This window comes from Periplaneta americana, chromosome 11 (genome assembly GCF_040183065.1).
Source record: "Periplaneta americana isolate PAMFEO1 chromosome 11, P.americana_PAMFEO1_priV1, whole genome shotgun sequence".
Taxonomy (NCBI): domain Eukaryota; kingdom Metazoa; phylum Arthropoda; class Insecta; order Blattodea; family Blattidae; genus Periplaneta; species Periplaneta americana.
Window position 1 is genome coordinate 106,349,450 of NC_091127.1, and position 15,611 is coordinate 106,365,060.

At 36.6% G+C, this 15,611-nt stretch overlaps 1 long non-coding RNA gene across 2 annotated transcripts in view; it reads right to left on the reverse strand.

The window, feature by feature from the left end:
• Positions 1–15,611, reverse strand: part of LOC138708625 (uncharacterized) — a 561,165-nt gene that overhangs the window by 158,919 nt on the left and 386,635 nt on the right. The window contains exon 3 of one of the 2 annotated variants that reach the window (XR_011334731.1): positions 6,299–6,613. The exons of the other annotated variant lie outside the window; for it this stretch is intronic. This is a non-coding gene — a long non-coding RNA (uncharacterized lncRNA). Of the gene's footprint in view, positions 1–6,298; positions 6,614–15,611 lie in introns of those variants that run through there. 2 annotated transcript variants of the gene reach the window in all.

Sequence of the window (15,611 nt, forward strand, 5' to 3'; positions counted from 1 at the left end):
CCAAGTGTAGCTGTTGTCTGATTTCGGGATCTCGATCTCCGCTGCCGAAGGAGTAGGCCGCCTCTCCAGCGATGAAGTCAGTAGGTAGGCCCCTGAGGGCCTTATGGGCCAGTTGTTCCACCGCCATCGCAAATTATTGCAGAGACTCGCCTGACTGTTGGACCCTCGTTTTCAGTTGGGTCCTGAATGCTGCCGCAAGTTGATGGTCACCATAACGTCCCTCCAATGCCACCATTATCTCAGCGGCTGTCCCATCTTCTGGAACACTGTAAAGAATCTCCGACGCCTGTCCCTGAAGCGCGGCCAGCAGCTGAGTGGTTTTCTCTGCCCGCGTCCACCCATTGTGCTCTGCGATGGCCTCGAACTGGCGACGGAATATCGCCCAAGACGTCGTACCGTCGAACTTCGGCGTCTTGAAGTTGTAATGTCTGTCTGAAGGCGATGGTTCCGCTGGGCCACTACATGAGGTCCCCCATTCTGTCGCCGATCTTTCCACGGCCCGTTGAACTTCCTCGGCAATTATCTGTTTCTGTTCTCTAGCCTGGAGATCCACCAACGAGAGAATGTGCTTGTTTTCTTTAGCATGTTGGTCCATTAACGTGAGTATGTGCTTGTTTTTCTCGGCGTGTTTGTCCATCACCTCACTCGTCTTGTCCAGCAACCCGCTCGTCTGCTCTTGACGAGGCTCCAGATCGCGGATTTTACCGTCGAAATGGTCTACCTCCTGTCTCAATTCGGCTACTGTCTCGTTTATAGTCGTAAAATTCTTGTTTAGGTTGTCAAAATCGGCTTTGAGTTCGTCTTTCACGATGGCGACAATTCCATCTACGTGGGTCGAAACGCTTTCAATTTGCGTAGTGACGTCATCTTTCACTCCGCCTATGTCGCCTTTCACTTCGCTTATGTCGCCTTTCACTTCACTTATATTGTTCTTCAGCTCACTGATGTGCTTGTTCATGTCGTCTTTCATTTCTGCTTTCACGTCACTTATGTCGCTTTTCACCTCACTGATGTGTTTCTTCATTTCCTTGATGGCTTCAAGGATCTGCAGTAGGTTCTCCATTATGTCGATATTGTCCCGATTCTGACACCAGTGTAAATTTTTATACTGAACAACAATGTAATTTTATTATCTCAACAATAACTCTTCGCTCTCTACAATTTAATTTCACTCCCGTCAACAATGGGATTTGCTCTCCGCACAGCAACACAGCGTTCGTTATTGCACTCCACAAACGACAATGACAATTTACTTGGACTATTACGAACAACAATGAACTGTTAATCTTAACTAATATTCACAAAGCACTATTTACAACACAGAACTGTCAGTTCTCAGTTCACAGCTCGTTTGTCTTGGCTAGTTCTTCTAGCTCAGTCACTCGCGTTCACAGAATCTCGAACCCCAGACCTTCAGAGACGATCCACTACACTTCGAACTCAGGTCCCCCAACTGCGGTCCACTGCACTCGAACTCCGGGCTTCAGGCTCCACAGTTACGGACACAACTCAAGTCGCGCTCTGGTCTCGAAGCTGGCTTTACTGCTACACAAGACTAACTCGCTTACTGTCCAAATCTGCCTGTAACAACACTGGCTTACTGACTGACTGACTTTCACTTGCGTCTTCTCTTTTATAACCAAACTATAGTTTCTGGAGAGTTCGCGAAAATTCCACTCTCGAATCATCCGGATATCTCTCCTCTCTGTCGCAGTCGCTCTTTCCCCTTCTCCCCACAGCACATGCCCCAGGAAGCAGATGCGAGCGCAACTTGCCCGTCACGGCCGACTTAGCCCTTCCTTCTCACGTGGTTGTCATTTTATATATATATATATATATATATATATATATATATATATATATATATATAAATTTATTGGGTTATTTTACGACGCTGTATCAACATCTAGGTTATTTAGCGTCTAAATGATATGAAAGTGATAATGCCGGTGAAATGAGTCTGGGGTCCAGCACCGAAAGTTACCCAGTATTTGCTCGAATTGGGTTGAGGGAAAACCCCGCAAAAAACCTCAACCAGGTAACTTGCCCTGACCGGGATTCGAACCCGGGCCACCTGGTTTTGCGGCCAGACGCGCTGACCGTTACTCCACAGGTGTTATATATATATAATAAAATACCTTCTTACATTATATGCACACATGCATTTTAAAATTTGTTTTACATGTCTTTTAACTTATTTATTTCCCTTATTCATTTTTCTCTTACTTTCTAAAGGTATGTTCGTAAGGATTTTATTATCTTTTCATTTGTAATTCTTGATAGCGTATTGTATACCTGCCGTCGCGAGAATGAATGTTGATGCAGCCGAGCGCAACTAGAACGCTATAACGATACTGGTAGAAAAGGTGGGTGGGGTAGAAGGAGTACGAAGGCAATCGCTCTGAGGAGCTACAGTTTTGCAGGTCTGCTCTAACCTAAAATTGGGATTCAAATGTCAGAAATTCGAAGTATAAATTCTGAAATATTATTTCTCCTTCACTTCTCCATTCACTACAAAAATTAACTGATAGAGGATTATTCCCGTTTCACAAATTTTATTCCTTTAATATTCTGCAGTAAGTTGATCTAATGATTTTTTCTCATTTCACAAGATATAAACTTATTATTACAAAAATATTGTGGTAATAAAACACTGGCCTTGTATTCAGGAGGTCCCGGGTTGAAATTCTGCTGAGTGGACCAATCTAATTTTAGTAATTTCCTCGATCATAAAGTGACTAAGATTCTAGTTATTTGAAAAGTTTAATGTGGGGTAGGTTTTTATTTTCACTAAAAGCCTACAGTTAACGTTTCAGAAGACATTAAATCCTTACTTATGGTACATGGTTCGCAGATGTGCCGACAAATGGCAGCAATTGCATATAAGAACAATATCGACAGTTGCGCAACGACCTTCATAGTTAAAGCGACTACAAATAAAATAGATTACCAAGATAGCGAAAGGTAGCAGAAGTGTCTTGATTATATGTAGGCCTCGGAAATTGATGATTAAAAATCACAGAAAAATAACCTGTAAAATGGCCTTAAATTTCTAAAAATATGACACTAGAATTTAAAAAATAACCAAGATTTTAATAATAATAATAATAATAACAACTCCTTTTTACTTCAACTGGAATCATGGGCGCATACTTAAAACGATCAAGGACCCCTGGTGAAAAATCTTAATCAAAAGCATTGAAGTCAAAATTTTCACTTTGCAGAACTTTCTCGATTTTACACATTGACTGGTACCCAATATTGTTTTTCAATATCTTTTTCATTTTCTGTCTAACTTCTTCTCCAATTTTTCCTATACGTCTTTGCAAGTTGTTAACTAGCAGTAGTTCAAACACTCTATGAAGAACAAGAGCCATGCATGTTATATGAACGTTTTTGTGTAAAATGATTTAATTGCCGTGCCCGCTTTCACCATATATCTGGCTGCATCTGCACTTTCTTTAATTTCACACAACTTATAAAATTGCATAGCCTACTTCCATCTGTGGAAAATACATTGTCACCAAACTCTGTCAATAACTGCGTCAAAATAATTCGTCTATTTTATTTCACTTTCGGCATTTGTACGTCTTCACTTGTGATGTGCCATAAAATGCTGATTGCGGGCACCGCGGCTGCAGTATTTGTTCTGTTGCGTTCAATGGTAGGAAGCACTTAACACACGTGATCAGGATTTAAGGCTGATGCAACCATAAGAAAAATTCCTGCACGACGCAATCAAATTGCGTAAGCAATCTTCAATATTTTCCGATTATGAACTATGACCACAACGTAAAAAAGTCCGTTAAAAACAGAAAAGAGGCAAAAAATGCAACAAAAAGAAATATATTTCCTCAAAAAATGACCAATATATAATAAAAGATCGAAAAATACAAAAAAAACAAAAACAAAATAAAAGTAGGCTATATTGGTTCGTGTTGAAGTGAAACGAGTTTATATTGCATCCTGCATTGTCTGTGATGTCTAAGAAAAAAAAAAAGATATTTCATCAACTTCCCAGCCCTAGTGATATCAAATGGAGATGATGAACCAAACGCAACGTTCTGTTTGTGTAATTTTTTCGATCATGACCCTATGAATAACTTCAGGAGTACATCGAGACTAAAATCTCAAGAATAGTTCATCTTTAGTCCTGAACTTAAGGAAACTTCCTGGACTTTCTCTGTGGTAAAATTGCGGTCTGAGAATAACAACCGTGAAATTCAATTACCTCATTCTCCCTTTACAAAGAGATCACAAAATGAAATATATCTAAAGGTTGCAGTGCAGAAGGACTTCAGTCCAAGCTCTCTGAGGATAAGAAAAAGGTGTCACGAATATAAATTTCTCTTTCTTATTCTGGCAAAAAATATTCCTTTTCAACTTATTTTTTACGAAAGTGTGAAAAGACAGCATTTATAACAATAAAACTGACACTTAAAGTAATCCTTTTCTACACCGTGTCCCGCGTAGAGGGATCGAGAAATAAATGCTAACCATTTAAAATCATATGAAGATATTTTTTTTATTTACATCCGACAAGATGCAGAAACTGTTCAAGTTTATGTACCAATGGTTTAAAATCAGTTGCATGTTCAAGCGCATGCGCGCTAACATTTACCGTGGAAACAAGCCTGGCGCCATTCAGTAGAGAGTAGAACATTCCGTCATTGGACAATTCTTCTTCCTCGAGGCGACAGTCACAGGGCATGTGTATCTGGACATGTCGCAGAACTTTTTTTGTTGATCAACTCCTCCCAGAATCGGTTTTTCGGCAACATGGGGCTCCATTACTATGGAGCTGTGCGTGGCTTCTTGAACACAAACTTTCCCATTAGGTTGATCGGAAGAGGATAACCCTTGTCTGGCCACCTAGATCAACCGACTTGACGCCCATTGACCTTCCTCTAGGGCTTTGTGACAAGTGTTGTGTACGAACGTGATACAGTTGACACTTTGGAAAAGCTGAGACAACGCATTACAAATGCAGCTGCGCTAATCATTCCCACAAATGTTATGGAACACTTGGCAGAAGGTTGAGTACCTTTTGGATGTCTTCAGTGTAGCTCGAGGCGCACACATCGAGTTGCACCGACCATCCTCCGAAACTCGGAGAGTTTTTACATCAAGTTATACAAAATGTTATGTAATAAAACCATTATTTATATTTTAAATTAGCACTTATTTCTCGATCCCTGTACGCGGGACACGGTGTATAATTTTATTGAACACTTTATTAATAATATTACGTATTCCAATTACTGTGTCTACAATGCTTTACAAATTGTAATGTGTGGCTAATTGTACATTATGTTGGTTTCATTTTCAGTACAATAATGTAATATCTTTTATGCAAATTAGTAAAACTTTGATTACAGAATTAAATTTCCTACTTTACCAGTACTCTTGTTTAGACCAACAATATACTATTCCTGTCACGATATCACAGCCTTCTGGAAACGTATATAATATGCTTTTCTAAATATAAATACTGCCATTTTGACATAATATAGCTTATAAATTTTCTCTCATTTGTTTAATTATGTTACTATGTTAGAAAAAATATTATGTAACACACTTTCGGAAATGGCAACTGCAAAAACTGCAATGATTATAGCATTATCTTCTCTCTTGCTCCAACTTCCATACTCATTTAGAATTGAGACCGTTTCACACTTGTATTACAGTATACTATCCTTCAATTACTGTTTATGGAAATGATCTACCTTACACTGGAATAGAAGATAAAGTTATTTTCTGCAGTACTCATAAAATATTTTTTTTAACATTCCCGAAAAATAACATAGTCCTATATATAACTTCATTTATAAATTTCATGAAGTAAGTTGACATATGGAACTAATGTTACACAAATTCCCATGAAATCTGTAGCTATTCGTATAATATAAGCTAATTGCTTCTATATGTTTTCTAATTACGAAAATCACTATTTAAGGAACAAAGAAATATGAAAAGGCATCATTCCTTTAAATTAAAGTTATATTTTTTTTTATTTTATTGGGTTATTTTACAACGTTGTATCAACATCTAGGTTATTTAGCGTCTGAATGAAATGAAGGTGATAATGCCGGTGAATGAGTCCTCAGTCTCGACTTGATTGTGGCAGCGGTCGGACGTCTTGTAAACAACCTCTGTACGCGCTGTTAGTATAAGTTGTACTTATGCTTCAGTCAGTATAGTGAACAGATAATAGTGTATAAACAGTGAACGTGACTTACTGCATAATCAGGTATACATCAGTCATTGTTTATTGAGATTTACAGTAATTAAAAAAGCAATATGGAATCTTATAAGAGAATCAATACTTTAAAAATCAAATTTCCAGCTACGGCTAAAAAACCATCGGCGTATGAAATACATCAATGGCTAGTGGAAACTATGCGTGTTAATACAGATCAAGTAGATACCATACAGTTACATAATAGAGACTTTACAATTTATCTGAAATTAGTTTCCGTAACTTTATACAACAAACTGTTGAATGAACACAAAGGAGACAAGATGTTTAAATATGAATCGGGAGAAGAAATTCGGATCGTTGTAAGTGTGGCGGATATCCAAAGTACGACAGTGCGAATTTTCAATCTTCCACCTGAAATACCAAACATAATTATTAGTAATACCCTCAGTAAATATGGACAGATTCATGACATTAGGTCTGAGAAATGGAATGATCAGTATCCCCTACCGGTCAACAATGGAGTGAAAGCTATAAAGATGGACATTAAAATTCCGATACCCACATTATTGAAAATCGGCATGTACACAGCATCTTTAAATTATCCGGGGCAAATACAAGTTTGTTTTCGGTGTGGTGAGCCAGGACATTTCAAACAAGACTGTAAACAACAATTTACTACGTTACCCATTCGACCCCATAACAAGAATAGACTATTAAGAGACATTATTCGGCAACACACACTCATAAATTGTGAAAATGTTCTACTCGAAGAGAATCAAACATCTTCCATACAAGATTCAACAGCTCCTGAGGCAGTTTCCTCAACATATGGATATTCCAACGGATGGCGATCTTCAAGGCAGTACGGAGGTAGGTGATATACTTGTAAACATACAATTCCAAGCACAGAAAATATTATGAATGTTCAGCCAATGCCTACTGATATTAACAGTAATGTTGACCAACGAGAGGAAAATGAAGGGCCTAACAACAAAAAATTACGACAAGAGGACGAATCTAGTGTTCAGGAAACACACAAACAGTCAAATAACACAACACCAGAAGTTATGCAGATAAAACACTCGCGTGACCCACGGTTACGACGAACAGCTGTTAACATTCTACCAGAGTCTACCGCGGTTGTAACTACACAGACTCAAGCAGCAGAAGTGGCAACCCCAGATACAGACCCCACTGTTACAGATGACGGAAATAAACAAGATCCCTTGACTCGATCCTGGAGCGACGATATGATGGACGAAGAAAGTACGAAAGTAACGGAACAAGACGAAGATATACAGGTACCAAATAAAACATCATCAGCTTTTGCCAAAACAAGACAACATCCATATAGAAAAGTGAAAACTTAAACCTCGTGAAGGAACCAAACTGGGTTTTCCACTCTTAGCAAATAATTTCCTTTCTAATCAAATAATAGAGCTGCATCAGACTAATCATGTGGCTGCGACTTAACTGTGCCATCTACCTGATTATTATGCAGTTTGTAATTAATTACGCTACCTTAAACATAAACTGCCTAAGAAGTCAACCAAAACAACAGTTGCTAAAGCAGTTTCTCTATAACAATGATATTAATATCTTATTGTTACAGGAAGTCAATATTGAGAATTTCAATTTTATAGGTCCGCAGTATAATTCGATAGTGAATGTTGGTGATTCAAACAGAGGAACAGCTATAATTTACCGCAGTGGATTATCAATACAACTTTACGAACAACATCAGAGTGGTAGAATAACGTCATTATTGCTTAACACTGGTGTCTTAATAGTAAATCTGTATTTACCATCTCGTTCCAACAACAGGGTGTTACGTGAACAAATGATTGCTCAAGACTTACCATTTTATCTACGACATAAGTATAATATCTTAATTTTGGGTGGCGACTTTAATAACGTGTTAAATGCAAGGGATCAGAAAGGTGAATATCATCCATCTCCAAATTTACAGAGACTATGTAATGAATTACAACTTTTAGATGCTTGGGAAATTGTTCATGGAAACAATGTACGATTTATTTTTCATAGAGGTCAAGCTGCTTCTCGTCTTGACAGAATTTATGTGAATAAACAGCTAAAAGATAACATTCTCAATGCACAAGTACAACCAGCAGTCTTCAGTGATCATCATGCTCTACTAGTTAAAATGGAAGTCGACAATACCATTCCACCTCATGGAAGAGGTTATTGGAAGTTAAATGAATCCTTACTGTACGATGATAAAATCAAAGAAGAGTTTATGCTGAGATGGAAAGCAGCTGACAAACGAGCGAACAACCACGCACTAACAAATATACAAAAATGGCTTACCTTATATAAACCTACCATTAGGTCCTTTTTTAAATATGTTGGTATTGGTAAAGCTCGTGAACGGAAAAATATGAGTGAATTTTATTATCGATTATTACAAGAACTACTGATGAAGCAACGTGCTGGTCAGGATGTGGATGCGGAAATTAAAAACATTAAAACAAAAATTGTGCAAATACAAGAATACATTATGGACGGTATTAAAATTAGATCACTCACTACATCAGTTGCAGATGATGAACGTGGATCATTGTATCACTTAGCATCTGAAAAGTCGAAAGGGTCAAACAAATATATACACTCACTAACAAGTGGAGATGATGGGTTAATCACCTCGACCAAAGATATAATGCACCAGGCAGAAATACATTTCACGCAATTGTTTGCAACTAAACAGGTTAACATTGACGAGCAAGATAAAATACTGGACTATGTAACATCCTCTCTCTCCGATAAAGAAGCATCGTCCCTTACACAACCAATAACCTCTGAAGAAATACTATTAGCACTCAAGACTGCCAGTTCAAAATCAGCACCAGGACCTGACGGTATTGGGTATAATTTTTATAAAATATACTGGAACATTATTAAAGAACCGCTAACGAAACTTTTCAATGAACTTTTACGTGCGACAAGACAACCGATGGGATTCAATGAAGGTATTATCATTCTAATTCCAAAACTGTCACAGGCACAGAATATACAAGATTATAGACCTATAACCCTATTGAATACAGATTGCAAGCTATTTGCCAAACTTATAGCAAATAGAATCAGATTTCACTTAAAGGACCTTGTAGGGGAAGAACAAACATGTGGAATACCGGGACGGAAAATAACTGACAACCTGGAAGCACTACGAGATACAATATTTTATTTTGATACCAATAGACATGAATCGGCTGGACTACTTTCATTAGATTTCCAAAAATCATTTGGCAATATAAATCACCGATATCTATTTAAAACCATGAAAAGGATGAACATTCCAGAAATGATTATCAATGTCATTCGTTTTATGTACTCGGATGCACACTCCAGCATAAAAGTGAATGGATTTTTTACAAAACCAATCAGACTGGCAAGTGGAATCAGACAAGGCTGTCCCTTGTCAATGGTTACTTTATACCATCTGTACAGAACCATTAATTAGAATGATTCGCCATAATCTTCATGCCGAGATTTGTAATAACAAATTGTTCACAAGATTGGCTTACGCGGATGATATGGTTATTTTGTTGAGAAAGGAGCAGCAACTTCCCGTTCTTCACCAGGTTCTACACCGTTATGCAATGGCATCTACTGCTAACATAAATTTCAGGAAGTCAAACTTGCTACCCTTGGGACATTGGCCACCATCTCTGACTATGGCAAATATACCAATTAAAGATGTTGTTAAAATACTTGGCATGTTCATACACACAGATATAAAGAAGATGATAGAACTAAATTGGAATCCAATTTTAAACACAATCCGTTACATGTTCTCCAAACAGCTCGCTAGGAACTTAAACCTGATACAAAAAATATGGAACATAAATTTATTCATACTATCTAAAGTTTGGTACATTGCACAAACAATACCTCTGCCGGAAGATGTAGCCCAACGCATTGAATTGGGAATTACTTATTACCTGTGGACAGGACATATTTATAAAATTGCTAAATCTCAACTCTGGAAACGGACAGAAGAAGGTGGATGCGGTCTGATTGCAGTTAATAATGAAAGCAAAGCTTTGCTCATTAAAACACTACTGCAAAGGAAAATTAAATATAAAAATTCCATTACATCTGAATTAATAAATTCTACTTTGCAACATCCCATATTCCGAAGGATAAAAATGTGCCTGAATAAAATACCAGAGCGGCTTCTCAACGATCCTGAGTCTATGACCACAAAGGAAATATATACGTCATTATTAGCAGTTAAAGAAACCGTTCCCTCCATTATGACCAAATGCCCGAATATGAAGTGGAAAAGAATATGGAAAATCTTCACACTACCAAATATTTCAACTGATTGGAAAACAAGTGCATATAAAGTAGTAAATGATATTGTTCCCACAGAAGCAAAAAAGTACCACCATAACATCACGCACTCGTCTCTGTGTCAACACTGTGGAGTTTTGATACTCTTCACCATCGATTAACAACATGCCGACCTGTAGTATGGTCTTGGTTGTGTCGAAAACTAATAAATGCCTCTCACACGGACAACCCGAACGACGTTCGAAGGATGGTACTTCAACTGGAAATGCCCACCCACAGCAATAAATTCGCACTAACATGGATAATTATGGGATACTTACACTACATGATTAGTGACAACAATCCAACGATAGCTGGACTACAAAAGTTACTAATGGAAGCTGAAAGGAAACTGAGAAGAAAAGGACGTAACAATTTGTTAATAATTGAAAATAAGAAAAACATTCTTAGTATATGAAAATAAAACTCAGGAATTTGTATAAAAAGATATGGCGATTATGTGAATAATTTACGTTATTAATTCTACTCTGTTAATGTATAGGCCTATGTATATACATATATCTTTTAAATTGCTGCCATATTAACGGTAGGTGTAGTTTCCGAAAGTTATTTTGTAAATAGTGATGGAAGCCTCCAAAAATGATTTAGATCGAATATATTTTAGTATTACAGTATTTGGTTTCATATGTTATTATACTGTCAAAATAAATGTCATAGTTTGGCAGATTTTATCGTAGTACAATCTTAAAAATGTTTTTTTTTCTTTTCGTGTGCGTGTGTGTGTGTAATGTCATAAAATAATGTTTATTATGTAATTAATGTGTCACAAGATCTCAGGTATTATAGTGTAAATAGTGTTATATAACTCATGTCATATATCATGTAAAAATTGTACGTGACAAATAAACGTGTAAAAAAAAAGTCCGGGGTCCAGCACCGAAAGTTACCCAGCATTTGCTCGTATTGGGTTGAGGAAAAACCCCGGAAAAAACCTCAACCAGGTAATTTGCCCCGACCGGGATTCGAACCCGGGCCGCCTGGTTTCGCGGCCAGACGCGCTGACCGTTATTCCACAGGTGTAGGCATTAAAGTTATAAGGACTGTTATTGTTCAACAGCACTCTGAAAGGAAATCGTTCCAGAGGAAATTATTATTTTATACAAACATTGTGTCTTTACAACTGACTGTGGAAAGTAAGTAACTTTCGGTACAGAAGAGAGACCCATTCAGTTCCTTCCCGACTTCCAAATTGGTTATTTTAGAAAGTAATTCCGAATTTAAAGTTTGTGATTTGTATAATAATAATAATAATAATAATAATAATAATAATAATAATAATAATAATAATGTATGTATTTATTTACACTGCAAGTGGGCAAGCACCCGGTGGCAGTGGTATATACAATATTAACAATACACAATAAAATGATAACCAATACACAATAAAATTTACAATACACAATACAATTTTACAACACATATACAATTTTACACACAATACAATAATAATACACAATACAATTTAACACAATAATAATAAAACATAAAATAAAATACCTAATTTTACAATACAACCTACATAATTATCTATAGGTCCTACATAAGTTTCAATAGTCTTTCACTTTACTCTCATCTCATTCCCTGTAGTGGCACTATGACGCATTTCACTGACACTTTAGCACACATTTCACTGACACTCTGTAACTCATTTCACTGACACTATAGAACACATTTCATTGACGCTATAAATTATCACTGATCGGAACTGTTCACTGCACTGTAAAACCATAACTTCACTGACTCACCTCGCTTCACTGATACAACAGTTCAAATAAGTCAAATAATTACATCCTTATGCATACTTATAAACAGAACTACATTTAAACTAAACATTTCTAGTCTAAGGCCCTCTTACACGCTAGTTTTAAATAATTTACAATTCAAACCAAGGAAGTAAACTCGTCAGCCTAGATAAATACATGTCACCTTAAAAAAAATTAAATGTTGAATGTCACCTTAATTTTAATTTTCACTTTATATACAACTTTTTAAATTATTCTTGAATCTCCTTAAAGAAGGACAGCCCTCAAAGACCGCTGCAGGTAGGTCATTCCAATCATTTATAGTTCTATTTAAAAATGAGAATTTACCTACATCCGTTTTCTGTTTCCTACATTTGATTTTAAAATCATGATCGTTCCTACCATAGTACGTTGGCTTTTCTAACCGAGCCGTTATGTCTACCCATGCTTTCTGACCTAGATGTGCTCTATACAATGATGTTATTCTAGTTTTCCTACGTCTGTTTTCCAAAGTTTCCCATTTAAGTTCTTTTATCGTATCGTTTCCATCTTCTCTTTTACCTTTAACAAATTTCGCTGCCCTATACTGGATTCTTTCTAAGGAATTTATCTGGTATATTCTATAGGGATCCCAACATGTAGTTCCGTATTCCATTAACGGTCGCACTAACGTTAGATATGCTATTTCCCTCGATTTGGGGCTAGCCTTTCTCAAGATTCTCATAATAAAGTGAAGTGCCCTCCATGCTTTACCCGTAACATTATCAACATGCTCTCCCCAAGAAAGTTTGGAGTTTAAATGCACTCCTAGGTATTTACAACATTGTTCTTGCGGAATTACAACACCACTGAATTCGTAATTAAGACTAGTTTCCTCTCGGGTTTTACAAAATGTTATAGATTTACTTTTAGAACCATTTATTTTCATCCTATGCTTTAACGCCCAGTTATAAATTTTATTCAAGTCTGTTTGAATAGCATCTACATCTGAATTATTTCTAATCTTTCTATAGATAATGCAGTCGTCTGCAAATAGCCTCATATTTGATGTAATATTCTGGCATAGGTCATTTACGTATATTATAAAGAGTAATGGACCCAGAACGCTGCCCTGTGGCACCCCTGAACTTATATAATAATAATAATATATAATAATATAATAATAATAATAATAATAATAATAATAATAATAATAATAATAATAATAATAATTTCTGGTAAAACGGCTTAAAGGGTTAGGTATAGCTTAAAGGAGTAAAATTTTGGAAATATTCAATTTTTTTTTCTTCTCCATTACTGTTTATTGTACAATAATGAAAATTAGTAGGTGTAGAACACTGTCCTTCTGCTATATAATAAAAATATTTTTACAATTAAAAAAATTATTTTTATATATATTTTTTCTTTCATAATTCAAAATGCTGGCAGTTCACTGTGCAGTGATGAAGCGTTTCCGTCATAACTCAAAAACTATCCAACATTCTGTGATGAATTTTTTTGTTTATTTATACATGTTATAGCTACAATATGATGCAAGATCATTTCTGTACCTTTGATAGATTGTCTGATAAAAAAATAAATTCATTTAAAAAAATGGTCAAATATTAATATTGTAAATTTTTATACTGAACAACAATGTAATTTTATTATCTCAACAATAACTCTTCGCTCTCTACAATTTAATTTCACTCCCGTCAACAATGGGATTTGCTCTCCGCACAGCAACACAGCGTTCGTTATTGCACTCCACAAACGACAATGACAATTTACTTGGACTATTACGAACAACAATGAACTGTTAATCTTAACTAATATTCACAAAGCACTATTTACAACACAGAACTGTCAGTTCTCAGTTCACAGCTCGTTTGTCTTGGCTAGTTCTTCTAGCTCAGTCACTCGCGTTCACAGAATCTCGAACCCCAGACCTTCAGGGACGATCCGCTGAACTTCGAACTCAGGTCCCCCAACTGCGGTCCACTGCATTCGAACTCCGGGCTTCAGGCTCCACAGTTACGGACACAACTCAAGTCGCGCTCTGGTCTCGAAGCTGGCTTCACTGCTACACAAGACTAACTCGCTTACTGTCCAAATCTGCCTGTAACAACACTGGCTTACTGACGGGCTAATTGGCTCAAGTTCACTAGCGTGCGTAATTTATAACCACAGCGACGTAGCCGAGAAAGTTCGAGCTCGGGATTCTTCCACTTCGACGGACTTCTGGACCTCTCTCGGCAAGCAGCAGATGCGCGCGCAACCTCCCCTCGCCGCGTCGTGGTAGCACACCGCCCCTCTACCCTCTCAGCATTCAGACGCTCCCCTCGCCGCCACACCTAAGCCACCAACGTTTCGTCTGCCGCGCGCCCTGTCGGACACGCGTTCGAATCCCGGTGCAGCTGTCACAATATTTTCTTCTAACACAAAATAAAAATATATTATTTATTAAGGGATGTAGTTGAAAGAGCATGATATTGTAAACATGAGTTTTAGCAATAAAATGAAATAAAAGAGAGAACATGAAAAAGTTAACAAGTTTATGAGTTATGAGGGAAATGCTTCATCACTGCACAGTGAACTCCCACCGTTTTGAATTTAAAAAATATATATATATAATTTTTTGTAAATCTTAAAAAAAAATATATATATTTTTTTTTTTTTTTCATGTAGCGGGACAGTGTTTTACACATACTAATTTTCATTATTGTAAACGATACGGTAATGGAGGAAAAAAATGTCCAATATTTCCAAAAAGTTTACTGTTGTAAGCTGTACCTAACCCCTTAAGCAAACATTACCGTGAATCATTATAGCTGTTACGTTTTAAGAATGGTTTAATCGTTAGTTTCCAACGGGGTAACTGTGAAATGTTACATATAATTTAATCGATTTTAAACCATTTTAATTTAGTAATAGTTTTACTCATGATATGTCGTACTATCGTATTAAATGTATCAGCGGAAAAGACCGCATAGAATACATAGAATTAATCATGATTTTGAATATTTAACTTCAGCTTCAGCTCCGCAGAACATTCATTGTATTAATTGCATGTGACGCTGTAAAAAAGTTTTTTCCCAGATTTCCCCACAAATATACATGTTTTGACGATATCTAAAGAAGGAAAACCAATTATCGGTACATGTTTCTCCATCTGTACACAGAGATTTCTCATGTAACATCTGATTATAGCCTACTATATGATGTAAAAATACAATTAAGGTAAACTGACTTTGGAATAAAATTAATCATTGCTGAATACACACAATGTAAATTTCACAATGCAATGTCTA